Raw genomic sequence first — 11,538 nt, 5'->3', positions numbered from 1 at the left:
GGAAAGGAGTCGAACCATGGAGATTTGTGCCTCTTTTCCATCACAATCCATTATGAGGTTATTGTATAGTATTTGGGGAGGTGGGTGCATGTCTAATTTTATTTTTTTTACAAGTGCTTTAAGAGAGACACTCTGCTTAAAGCTCAGATGGATTCTATGAAATTGTTGGCACCCAGCTTGTGGTTTATTTTCGAGCATGAACATATGACAAGATACCCCATCTCTGAAATATATACTTCAACAGCTGGGTGATTGACATTCCATACAGCATATTTCCTGTCCCACTAGTACATTCATTTTCTCATCCATCTCCATATATACTTACATCTGCAGATATCAGACTCCTACCTTTAGAGAGTTATCCCTCTTCTCCAGTAAACTTCTTCTAAGCACCAAACCACAAAGACATTGTTCCCAACTTCCCATGGATTTCTAAAGCAAACTTGCTGGAGACTCCCAAATCCAATCCCATGGCAACATTTATGATCTTGGACTTCCAGAACCTAGTGAGGGAAAGCATTTTCAAAAGGTGACTGTAGAGTAGTCGGAGCTGGGTCAAATAGCATGGTAGTACATGGATGGCACTGCCATGGTGAAATATAATAAACAAATAACTATTATAAATTGTACTGCATGCAATTGCTCCAGAATTCTTTTGTTCTATTGTGGTAAGCCAAGGCAAAGATGCATTCCAATGAATCTGGTTGAGCAATTTGTAGTAAATTCAATATAAATTAAGTGTCAGGCTTTCTAAGCGAGGCTCGAAGCACAGAGAGAGATGCACTAAAAAGGAGGTTATGATTTATGAACTGCAAAAATATGAGTTCAAGGGAACAATACCATACTCAAAGCTTCAATATTCAGACAAACACTCCAGCAAGCTACATGTCATTATAAGAACCTAGTTCATATATGCTATATATTTTACAGAGGTTATCCTATCAACATTTAGGGATCGAAAACAATATGGCAATGTACAAGTATTAATAATTCATATGGGGTTTAATGGAGACCTGTACATTCAAAGATCCCAACTCTCGGGAAATACGATAGCTAAACAGTTGCTACATGTGAAATGGACGGCATTCATGATTAGTAGTTTCAGAAATGTTAATAGACCCAATACAGCGCCCAGAAAACCAATCAAAGTTCTGTTGAGAATTGAGAGATCAGATATCAACTAGCTAATCCAATATATTCAACATAACAATATTGTTGTAAGACTAATGCCAGCTTTTTGATGGGGAAGAGTTTTTCATGGTCTTGCAGTCTAAATTCTCTTTCTTGGCAGTTAAGTTATGCAAACCCCAGACTTGCTTCCACTACAATCAACTCTTTTTTTCTTTTTCTTGTTTTTTTTTTTTCTTTTCTTTTTTTTGGTCATAATGGGCAGATCGATGTTGTTTGAACCATACATTTGGTGGCAATGTATTATAGTGTCGAGAAAAATTAACTTGCACTAGAAAAAGAGATGCTGATTGTACTCTGTAGATCTGGGTATTAAAACGTTACATTTGAAAATGTAAAGCATGTCAAGGCAGAATACATTGTGGTGATGGGCTGGGAAAGACACATGCATGGCATGGCATGATTTCCATCCAACCACCCATTTGGCAGGAATCAGAAGTCCGCTGTAAGTTCTGCATGATACAAGTGACATCGATTGACATGAGTGTTCATGTGGAGACAACAATCATCTGCAAAGAGGCATTCCAAAATTCTGAGATTTGCGGGCTTGGAGATCTGTAATTGCCTCTGGTCAGTTTCCACCAAGGATTCCTCTTAAAGATAAAACCTTGAAGATATTTACCGAGCAAGGCAATGTTCATCTCCCCACACTTTCTGATGCCACCCACTCTCCCTTTTTATTCTCAACGTCTTCCCCTTCACAAGATAAAAACAAGGTCACCCTCTTTTCTCCATAGGAAATCTCTCAGCAACTGTTTCAAATTATCGATTATGCTGTTCAGGAGCATGGAACAAAGACAAACCTGACCCCTAAATAAGTCCCATCTTTACCAATGAGATTCTTCCAAAGGATAGATGTCCTCTTTTGGATGGTAAGTTTCCTTTCAAACATTTCAATAGTGGTATCAGCAAGAGATTTAGGCTGCTTTCAATGCATACTGGAGCCTAGCTAAGTGCGCGGAAATGAAATCCTATAATATTAGAAACTCGTCCAGCTCCAATCACTTTCATTTCTCATCCATATCATTTCACTTTTCCATAAATTACATAACATGTCAACATAGCCTTCAAATTAATCACTTGCGCTGTGAAAGCACCACAAAGCAAGAGCTCTATCACCAAAATATAGGTGCATAAATTGGTAGATTAGATCTATTGATCTCATATCCCTCTATCAAACACAAACCATACACTTTGGACAACATCTACTTTGGGTAACATACAACTGAACGCTTATGAAATAATCAAGAAGATGAATGGGGTAGTGAATGACATCGCCTCATTTTACAGATGAGGTGTTTACGGAAGTACCATGTAGATGTGGGGCCTACTCGGTTTATGTATCACACTCAACCTGTCCATCGGATGCGTCGCCTGATTTTACATCCAGGGGTTGAAAATCAGTGGATCTGAAACGCTGGTGGGCCACTGCACAGGGAACAGAGTGGGAAGGGACGCCCAACCTTGATTCTCACTAGCACACACTTGAGTTGCAGAATGATATACCACAGGAGCCCAACTCATCTTCAAAAGGATTCTACAAAAGCTCATACGACAAGCTTCAATACCCCCAACCAGGCCCCACTTTTCCATTTCCACCCTTTTTCTTCTCCTCTCAACATTTTTTGAGTGAGGGATTGTTTTAGGCCCATTTTTTACCAGATCTATAGTAGTTATGAAGATCAAAACAATGTTTTTTTTTTTTTGCCTCAAATCGAAGGATTGAAGGCTAGGTACCTGATTTGGGGAGGAAAAAAAAGGTTAAAAAGAAAGGAAAAAAAAATAAAAATTATTCTTATTGGAATCCAGTCAAATCAACATGATAACCCCAAATCAATCAATCATGCTTGATTTTTTATTTTATTTTTTTGAGGATTTTTTGTATTTTTTTATCGTTTCGATTTACATTGGACTTTTCTAAGCATTTCAGATTTTTTAAAACATTTTTCAACTAATTGTTGTAATGATGCATGAGAAGTCATTTAATGCTATGGATCTACATATTCCACAAATGATTGATTAAATATTTCAACTTTTTTATATTTTTGGGTAAGCTTTTTGAAATTTTTTATTTTTTGTTTTCAAATAATTTTAGGGAAATGAATCAAAAGATAAATCTAGGTAAAACAATGTTTCTTTTGAACATAGATCTACCATTTGTTTCTGAATTTAAATTATTTTTTGTATTTTCCGGCCATTTTTAGGCATTTTCAACTTTTCTTTTCTTTTTTTCTTCCAAAAGTTCTTTGGGGAATATAGTATATTCATGCTGTTTAAATATAGATTTAAGTTCTTTGAAGATAGATTTACATTTTATAAGCTGTAATCTTATTTTAATGTATTTTCATGGCAATTTTCATTTTTTTTAAAAAAAATCAGAATGGGGAAATAAAAATTTATTGTTTTCTTTAACATAGATCTATGTTGTTTGGACCTAGATCTACCAACTATGAGCTCTATTTTTTTAATGTATTTTTTACCATTTCATTTATAATTTTTTTTTTTTTTTTTAAAAAAAAAATCAATTTGAGGAAACAGACATGTGGATGAAATGGTACATGAATAAATTCATTTTCAACATGTGTTTTACTATTATGATTTGAATCATTTGATATACTTGATAGATTATCGTATTAGTAATATATGATATCAATTTATGACATATAACAACAATCAATACCCAAAAGACTCAACATTACAACTTACAGTAGGTCAGCCCAACATAGAGTGTGCTTACCAAAGAATGATCCAATACACCATTGAATAAATGGTCAAGACAAAAAATGATAATGATACAGACCGAGTTGTGGCCAATACCAATATGTGACACTGTATCATGTAGGTTTTTTGTCCGGGCCAATATGCTTGCCGATACCTATATTCAGAACCATGGACTGCTCGCCCACCAACCAATAGAAGAAGTGACTCTTAGCAGACCACAATATTTCCAAACTCACACTGTCAGAGCATCTTTGCTCTCCCCTGACCTCAATCAAAGAAAAATGTTTTAAGGATTTGACCATGAAATTGGCCCACATTGCATCACAAACTGTCACTTGAGGAGTCGTTAAAGTTGTTTGGAGGGGCATTAGCAAGCATATGGATACATCTGATTCTTCATAGAGAGGTTTCTTCAAAAGCAAGGCCCATAGACCACATAATTCCTGTTACATATCCTGTAATGTGAGATCCTCACATTTCTTGGCTGCATGAAATCATTGAGAGAAGCCAAATAAATGCCATAATGGTCAAGCAACACACCACCTGTCTTCTCAAAATTTGATGCGAATATCATTCCCCACCTCATAGGATTCTCGATGCACCACATGTAAATCTTGCTGCCAATTCCAATTTCAAAAAGTTATATATTGGGAAGACTCCTAGTATGCTATGATTTGTTTCCATAGGCTTTCTTCCTTGTTTTCAAACCTACATGACCTTCCCAACAAAGCTTCCTTCATGATGCTTAGCTTCTTCATCTGGGTTTCCCCCTCAAGATTGTGACTCATTGAAATTTCTGTTTCTCCTCATTTTTTTGGCATAGACTAATCTCCATGAGATGCACAGACAGCCTAGAAACAATAGCATAAAATAGATAAATAATAATAATAACTTCCTTTCCACCTTCCAATGATCAAATCATACAAATGCTTTGTTAGCTTTCCAATACACAACAGGAGGCCACAATAAATTATTGGCAGCTTCCCAACTAACCACCCAAACAACTCAGTAAGCCTTCTCATTTACCCATCCCCTGAACAGGCCCCCAACATAAACACTTTTTGCATGTTTATTTTTAGCCCCACACAGCTTTGGAGCATAAGATCTTCCTTAGGTTGACCACCTTTATTTGCCTAGTATTTGCTGAATAGCACTGTATGATCTGCATATTGCAGATTGGTAACCCAAAAAGGCACAACTTGAACCTGCTTACCAGACCTTGCTCAACAACAATAACCATCATTTTGCTCAACGCATCTGTTGCTATGACAAACTGAGGTGGGGGCAGAGGATCCCCCTGACGAAGACCCCCCGAACCACAAAAGAAACCTTTTGGAGGACCATTTACCAAAACTTAGAAATACGCAAAGCCGAAATACTTGGACATACATTCTTTCTAATTTACATCGTCATATAGACCTTTCCGTATCAAGCTTTACATAATAGAGACACCCCTATGTGTGCCTCAAATCAAAACTTCCATGCACAATAAGGGCCTTACCTTACTCTTCAACAAAGGGACTCCATCTAAGATTTGTCTCCCAAATAAAAAATCCCTTCACAAAAGTTTAAAAAATAAATCTTCAAAATATATATATATATATATATATATATATATATATATATATATATTGAAAAATAGCAAATGAGCTCTCTTCTTCTACCAAACAGTCCCATCATAGGGGATTTGATCCATGCTCCAGTGAGCTATCATTCACATGTGTCATATCCTAGATAAGGCACCAACTAAAGACCTTAGTCGTCCGATCATTGGCCTTAAATGGATGGTTAAGATGATATTAGGATTGTCCAACAACTGCAAGAGTTTTTTTTTTTTAACCTGTAAGGAAAAACTTGATAAAATAAATCATAACCAACATTGCACCATGACAGGGGAGTCATTTTATTTTTTATTTTATTTTTTTAACATGAAGAGTTTTTACAATTAAAATCAGGCTGTTTTGGAGACTGACAGACAACTGCAGTGGATTTGGGTCATTTCTGCAAAGAATAGCTACAAAAATCAGCACTTGATATCATGCAAGCAAACATGCATGTACTGAGTTTAGCACATCTTCATCACTAAATTAAAAACAAGTGAAAACTTTGACACAAAAGCAGTAGCACAAAACATTATAGAATCCCTGTGTTTCCAATGGTTTTTCCTCCTAATTTACATCAGTAACTTCTCTAAGATATAAACCTAGATTTGCATTTAAACCACAATATGACATTGAGAAATCAAAGATCAACTGCACATGTGATGCCTTTTAGAAGTTTAGTTTCTATCACAAATAAACAGTAAGCAAGCATGTTTGCGAACTTCCTCCAAATGCAGCACTCATCTATTTGCACGCCTAAAAATTACTGTAATATCCTCCGAAAATAATAAGCTAATCCTTTGGTAAGAAACCCATGGTTTATAATATTTACCTCTACGTTTGAAGCAATTTCATCTGCCAAGAAACTTTGAATGTAATTCCTTGATTTGTTGCCAACAAGAAATCATACAAATGACTTCATTTTTATAACATCATCATTTGCTGTTGTAAAAACCTGTAATAACTCTCTTTTAGTATGGATATCAGACAGCACATTATTCTGCAGATATTTCTTTTCACTGGATAACATGTGATGCATACATTGAACATCTCTAAAAGACTATAGAAGATAAGACATGTCCAATGATTCAAGAATAAGAGCTAGACCATACGTATGTGTTTAAATATCGTTTATAGAATATTGCAATATGAATGATTCCAACAAAGCAGTGACAACAGGGTAATCTCACATGTATTGCCGTCTCGAACAAAAAAAAAAAAACACAGAGTGCCTTTAATCCATAGTAGAAAAGTATACCATGAGGCAATAAACCACACATAACCTAAGGGCATGTTTGGATTGTCTTGAAAACAAACACAAAAGGAAAAGAAAAGAGTAATTATTATCCAATGATGGATTCCCAAGGATTCCATGGCACTAGTCAACCATGGATTCCATTTTTAGGATCTTGTTTGGATGGCAAGAGGAATCTCATTTTTGTTAGACAATGCTCACCTCGTATCTTCTGCTGGGACGGACTACGGAATAAGTATAATAATTGCTATGTGGAATCCATTACTGTTTTGCTATCCAAACAGAGAAATATCCCATCATAGGAAAAGTGTTTCCTTTTCCTTTCTTCTATCTTCCCTCAACACAAACAGGCCATGAACTTCTATCAATGTTTAATTTTCACGTCTCCACAGGAGGAGCAGGTCATTTATCACACCATTTATTCATCGAGGTTCCTTGATCACTGCCTCCCAATCCCAATCAAGGTCCACCCGCACATGATTGCAAAAGGAAGGATCCTCCCAAGATTCCGCCTGCTGCCATCTGCTCTCTAGATTGTCGTCCAAATTGGAAGAACCCAAGAAATCCTAAACAAACAGCAGAAGAATCCCCAAACTTCTCTAGATGCCTTCCAAGGAATAACAAATGCTCCCCCAAGCTTAGCTTCCTATCACATAAAGCATGTGTTGGGGAAAGCAAGATTTCCATTACCAAAGGAGGGGGTCCAACTTGATCATTTTCTCAGCCGTCACATCATACAACAAATTTCTCTGGTAGGTAGACAAGGGTTCCCCACACTTATAGACAAGAAACAACTCCAACGATTCCCAGCACCAAGGGCTTCTCAAAATATTTGGTTGAGAACTTGTGCATGGTAGGATCCCACAGTCATTTTTCCTTTACTATTGAGAGATAGAAAAATCTGAAATCTATCTCTACTCCCTAAAGGTCTCCAAGAAATCAATTTCCAATTCTGAATTGGATACACTCAGCCCAAGTTGCCTACCACTTTGAACCCCATCCCAACTTAGCTCATATCTTCTGAAACACTCGGTGTCTTTCCTCTTTGGTCTCACCCTATACCTAGCCCCTCTCCCCTCTCTATTTTTGCTTCTATAGACCTATGGACAGTGTTCCGAGTATCAGCGATTATCGATAATATTGCCGATATTCTCAATATCGCCAGCTCAGCAATACCAATAACACTAGTAGTATTAGAAATTCCAGGTATCAGTGATATATCGCTGAGCATCGCCAATTTATTGCCAATGTTTTCGAATGTATAAATTTCAGGTGTCACCTGCATTGCCAATGTTTTTTTTTTTTTTGAAAGACGAAACAAATTTATTAGGACGAAAGGCCAAAACAGAAAAAACAATAAAGAAAAAGGAAAAAAGGAAAGAAAGGGAAAAAAAATAGTAGAAAAGCCAAGTACAACCCGACAGGGAGCCACCTCCCCGAAGGACAACCAACCAAGGCACCCAAAACCCAAAAAACGCCCCAATGTATCGAGGATATTTTGATAATATTGCCAAGGTATCGACATCGCCAAAAATCTGTTTATTAAAAATAATCCCTTTCAAAAATTTTCTTATTAGTGCATGGTTGTAGGATGAAACACATGAATGGATGTATGTGTGTGTGTGTGTGTGTGTGTAAGCATGCATGCATGGATGGGTGAATGGATCATGCATGAATGAACGGATGGTTGAACGGATGGTTCCACCATTTTCCCCATGTTGCCCTGAGCCAATGATACATGCTTTTAGGCCCCCATTAAAGGGAAACTTATTATTTGATTCCTAAATATGCAAATATGTGTATGTTAGCATCTGCTAAAGTTTCATTGAGAAATTCCACCATTTTCCCCATGTTTTCCCAATTTCTCCCTCAGTTGGTGATACATTTTCGGGTATTGGCGATATCAATACATGTTTCCATATCCCCAATCGGCAATACGTGTAGGGCCTATTTGGATTGTGAATTACGACTTATTGTATTATAAATGTGTAATGATTACAAATTATAATACTTGTCTCCTATTAGGCAGGTGAATTGACTGTCAATTCTTATGTCTGGATAGGCGTGCGAAAATCGTAATGATCATACTTCTACATTACTGAAATGTCAAATCGACATGAAAAATACACTAATGTGCATGTTTTGAGAGGATATTTCCACTTAAGTACAATAGAAAATTGTAATGATTTTAAATTCCTTTCCTATCTCCAATTATATCTGCATTTGACTGTTGAATTACGTGTTTAAACCAGTGTTTTAAATAGCGTGGAGCGTATAGCGTGGTGTTTAGCCCTCTATAGCGTGTAGCAATCCTTAATATTTTTAATTAAAATAATAGAACATATGATAAAATTTACAAAATGCATAATTTCTATGAGTTCTTGACTACGAATCTGGATCATCAACCACTTATTTCCATGCAAAATCCCTCTCTCTTTGCCTTTAGAAATATCTAAGTATGACTTCTTTTTTATTTACTGAAACATCACAAATTCATGATACAGACCACAATGTGGATGGTCCTGATTGATCTAAGTGTTCTATGTACGATATGGACAACAATTTGGATGGTCCAAATTAGTTTAGTCTAGTGTCATGTGTCATAGGTATAAGTCATCACCATTTTCAAATCGGTGTTTAACTAACATAGAAAAAACACTTGAAAAAAATGAGATTCAGGTAGCTTACGCTACCAGGGAATTACGCTACATGCGTACACTACGTAGCGTTTTCGCTACGCTACGCTATGCTACGTGGCGTACGCTACAGCGCTAATGAAAACATTGGTTTAAACATAGTAAAATTGTAATGTTTTTTTTAGAGGTAACAACATTTTATTAGAAGCTCGCCAAACGCGAGAAAAGAAAACAACCCACAACACTACAAAACTAGGGCCAGACGAATCTGCTATATATTTCCCACCTAGTTCGAAAGAAGACCTTTGATTTTGCCAATGACCTCACCAAAACCTACATCAATAATTCAAAAACATTGCCCATTTTTTGCACCCAATATCACCCAAAACACAACCATAATTAGGAGTCTCCACAAGATTTTGCTCGCCCCACCAATTCCTCCCCCATGCCAAGCCCAAAGCAACATCATCTTGACTGATTTCAGCATTACCCAGGCCATATGAAATGAATCGAAGAAGTGATCACACACTCTAGCAGCAAACGGGCAATGAATCAAGAGGTGGTCGATCGTCTCCTTGCTATTCATGCACATCAAATAGACGTTGGGGAGGATGCAAGCTCTTTTCTGCAGTCCATCTGCAAATTATTAAAAGTAAGAATCTTCTTTCTTCCTACAAGCCAGACAAACATCACAACACGAGGCGGCACACCATAGAACCACTGGTGGAAGGGAGATGTTGGAAGGTAACATACTGACTCAAAAATGATGTTGCATAGTGATTTGATGGAAAACTATCCGGACCGGTTTCTCCCCCAAAAAATGTGGTGCTTTGTCTGAATCGTCGGCTAAGAAGAATTGAGAAGATCCAACGGTCCTGCAACCTCATCGATCTCGTCTTCCCAATCACACATGTTCCGCTGACATAGGGGGGTTCACACCACTTCTGACTTGTGAATGGAGAAATAATCCGCAACCATGGCGAATCGATCAACAACTAAACGGGCAATTTTCGAGAAGAGTTCTTAAAGCGCTCTATCTCCCCACCATGCATCAATCCAAAAGTCGATATGCTTTTCGTTTCCAAGCTTGAAAGGCATGCCCCTCTGATGCAGGACATGAAATTGAAATATGATGTGAAAGATTTCAAGCTTAAGATCACGTTAGTTCAGAAACAATTACACAAATTCCATATCCCACACAGAGGTCCAAACATTCAATGAAGGGAAATCTATGCAGGTCCAGGCATATACATGTTAGGGCTGGATCAATAAAAACTATGAACCAAACGATACTCAAAGGGAAATAGAAATCACCCACAAATGCATGACAATCAATCCTAAATCCAAGGAATTCACCAATTTCAAATCAAGGAACCCTGGGGTGAGAAAAGGGGCACATAAATTAAGGATAATGCAATCTAGGGTTATGGTTTATGAAAAACAGGTATGAGAGGGTAAAATAAAAGAAAACTTGAACTGCAAGACAATTCCAGCATGTGGACAGCGGGCCAGGGCCTGGCGCACGTGCACACTAGCCTAGCCGCACATGCGAATAGGACCCACACCTGAAAACTGATTCCTTAGCCCTGGTCAGCTAGGGTGGGCTCCAAACCCCCAAAGTTTTGGGCGATCCGAGCTACGGGCAGTGTGTGGTGCTCCACGAAGTTTCAGCCCTCCTGTAGGGCCAGATTCTGAAAACTAGCCGTAGGGAGAAGATCCACTGCAAAAACTGATTGATTCGAGGCGAGGATGGATGTAGAAGGTGAGAGATATGGATGGAAGAGTGTAGGGGCGAATGGGGATAGATATGGCTTCACACCACGGTAGTTAGCCATTCGAAAAGGGAGGGCTTCGCACCCACTTGAATTTTTCCACGACTCAGAAACTCAAAGAGTAGAAAAAAACTTGCAAAACTTTTTATTAAACTTCAATGAATCAAAAGAACTACAAGGGGTGCTTATTTATAAGAAAAACCTGTATCCCAAAACTCGGGCTATATGCGCAACCTATTACTTGGCGATGAAGTAAACCAAAATAAAAACTAATCAAAGAAATCTAAAGCGTTCATGATATTCTAAATAACATAAATAATCAAAACCTAAAATATGAACTTAATCTGACTAGTGGGCCCCGATCA

The 11,538-nt window shown here is 37.5% G+C and overlaps 1 protein-coding gene across 6 annotated transcripts in view; it reads right to left on the bottom strand.

Annotated features, from left to right (window-relative positions):
- Positions 1-224: 224 nt before the first annotated feature.
- Positions 225-11,538, bottom strand: part of LOC131236839 (ENHANCER OF AG-4 protein 2) — a 46,765-nt gene continuing 35,451 nt past the window's right edge. For 2 of the 6 annotated variants that reach the window (XR_009166893.1, XR_009166897.1), the window contains exons 13-14: positions 6,343-6,465; positions 225-503 (exon numbers count right to left, since the gene is read on the bottom strand). The gene's annotated coding sequence lies outside the window, so the exon portion shown is untranslated. Of the gene's footprint in view, positions 585-3,819; positions 4,761-5,945; positions 6,466-11,538 lie in introns of those variants that run through there. The other 4 variants (XR_009166892.1, XR_009166896.1, XR_009166894.1 and 1 more) reach the window with 3 other exon arrangements.

The sequence above is a fragment of the Magnolia sinica genome, chromosome 2 (assembly GCF_029962835.1).
Source record: "Magnolia sinica isolate HGM2019 chromosome 2, MsV1, whole genome shotgun sequence".
Classification (NCBI taxonomy): Eukaryota; Viridiplantae; Streptophyta; class Magnoliopsida; order Magnoliales; family Magnoliaceae; genus Magnolia; species Magnolia sinica.
Note: the sequence above shows the minus strand (reverse complement) of the source record. Positions and strands in the feature narration are given on the sequence as shown.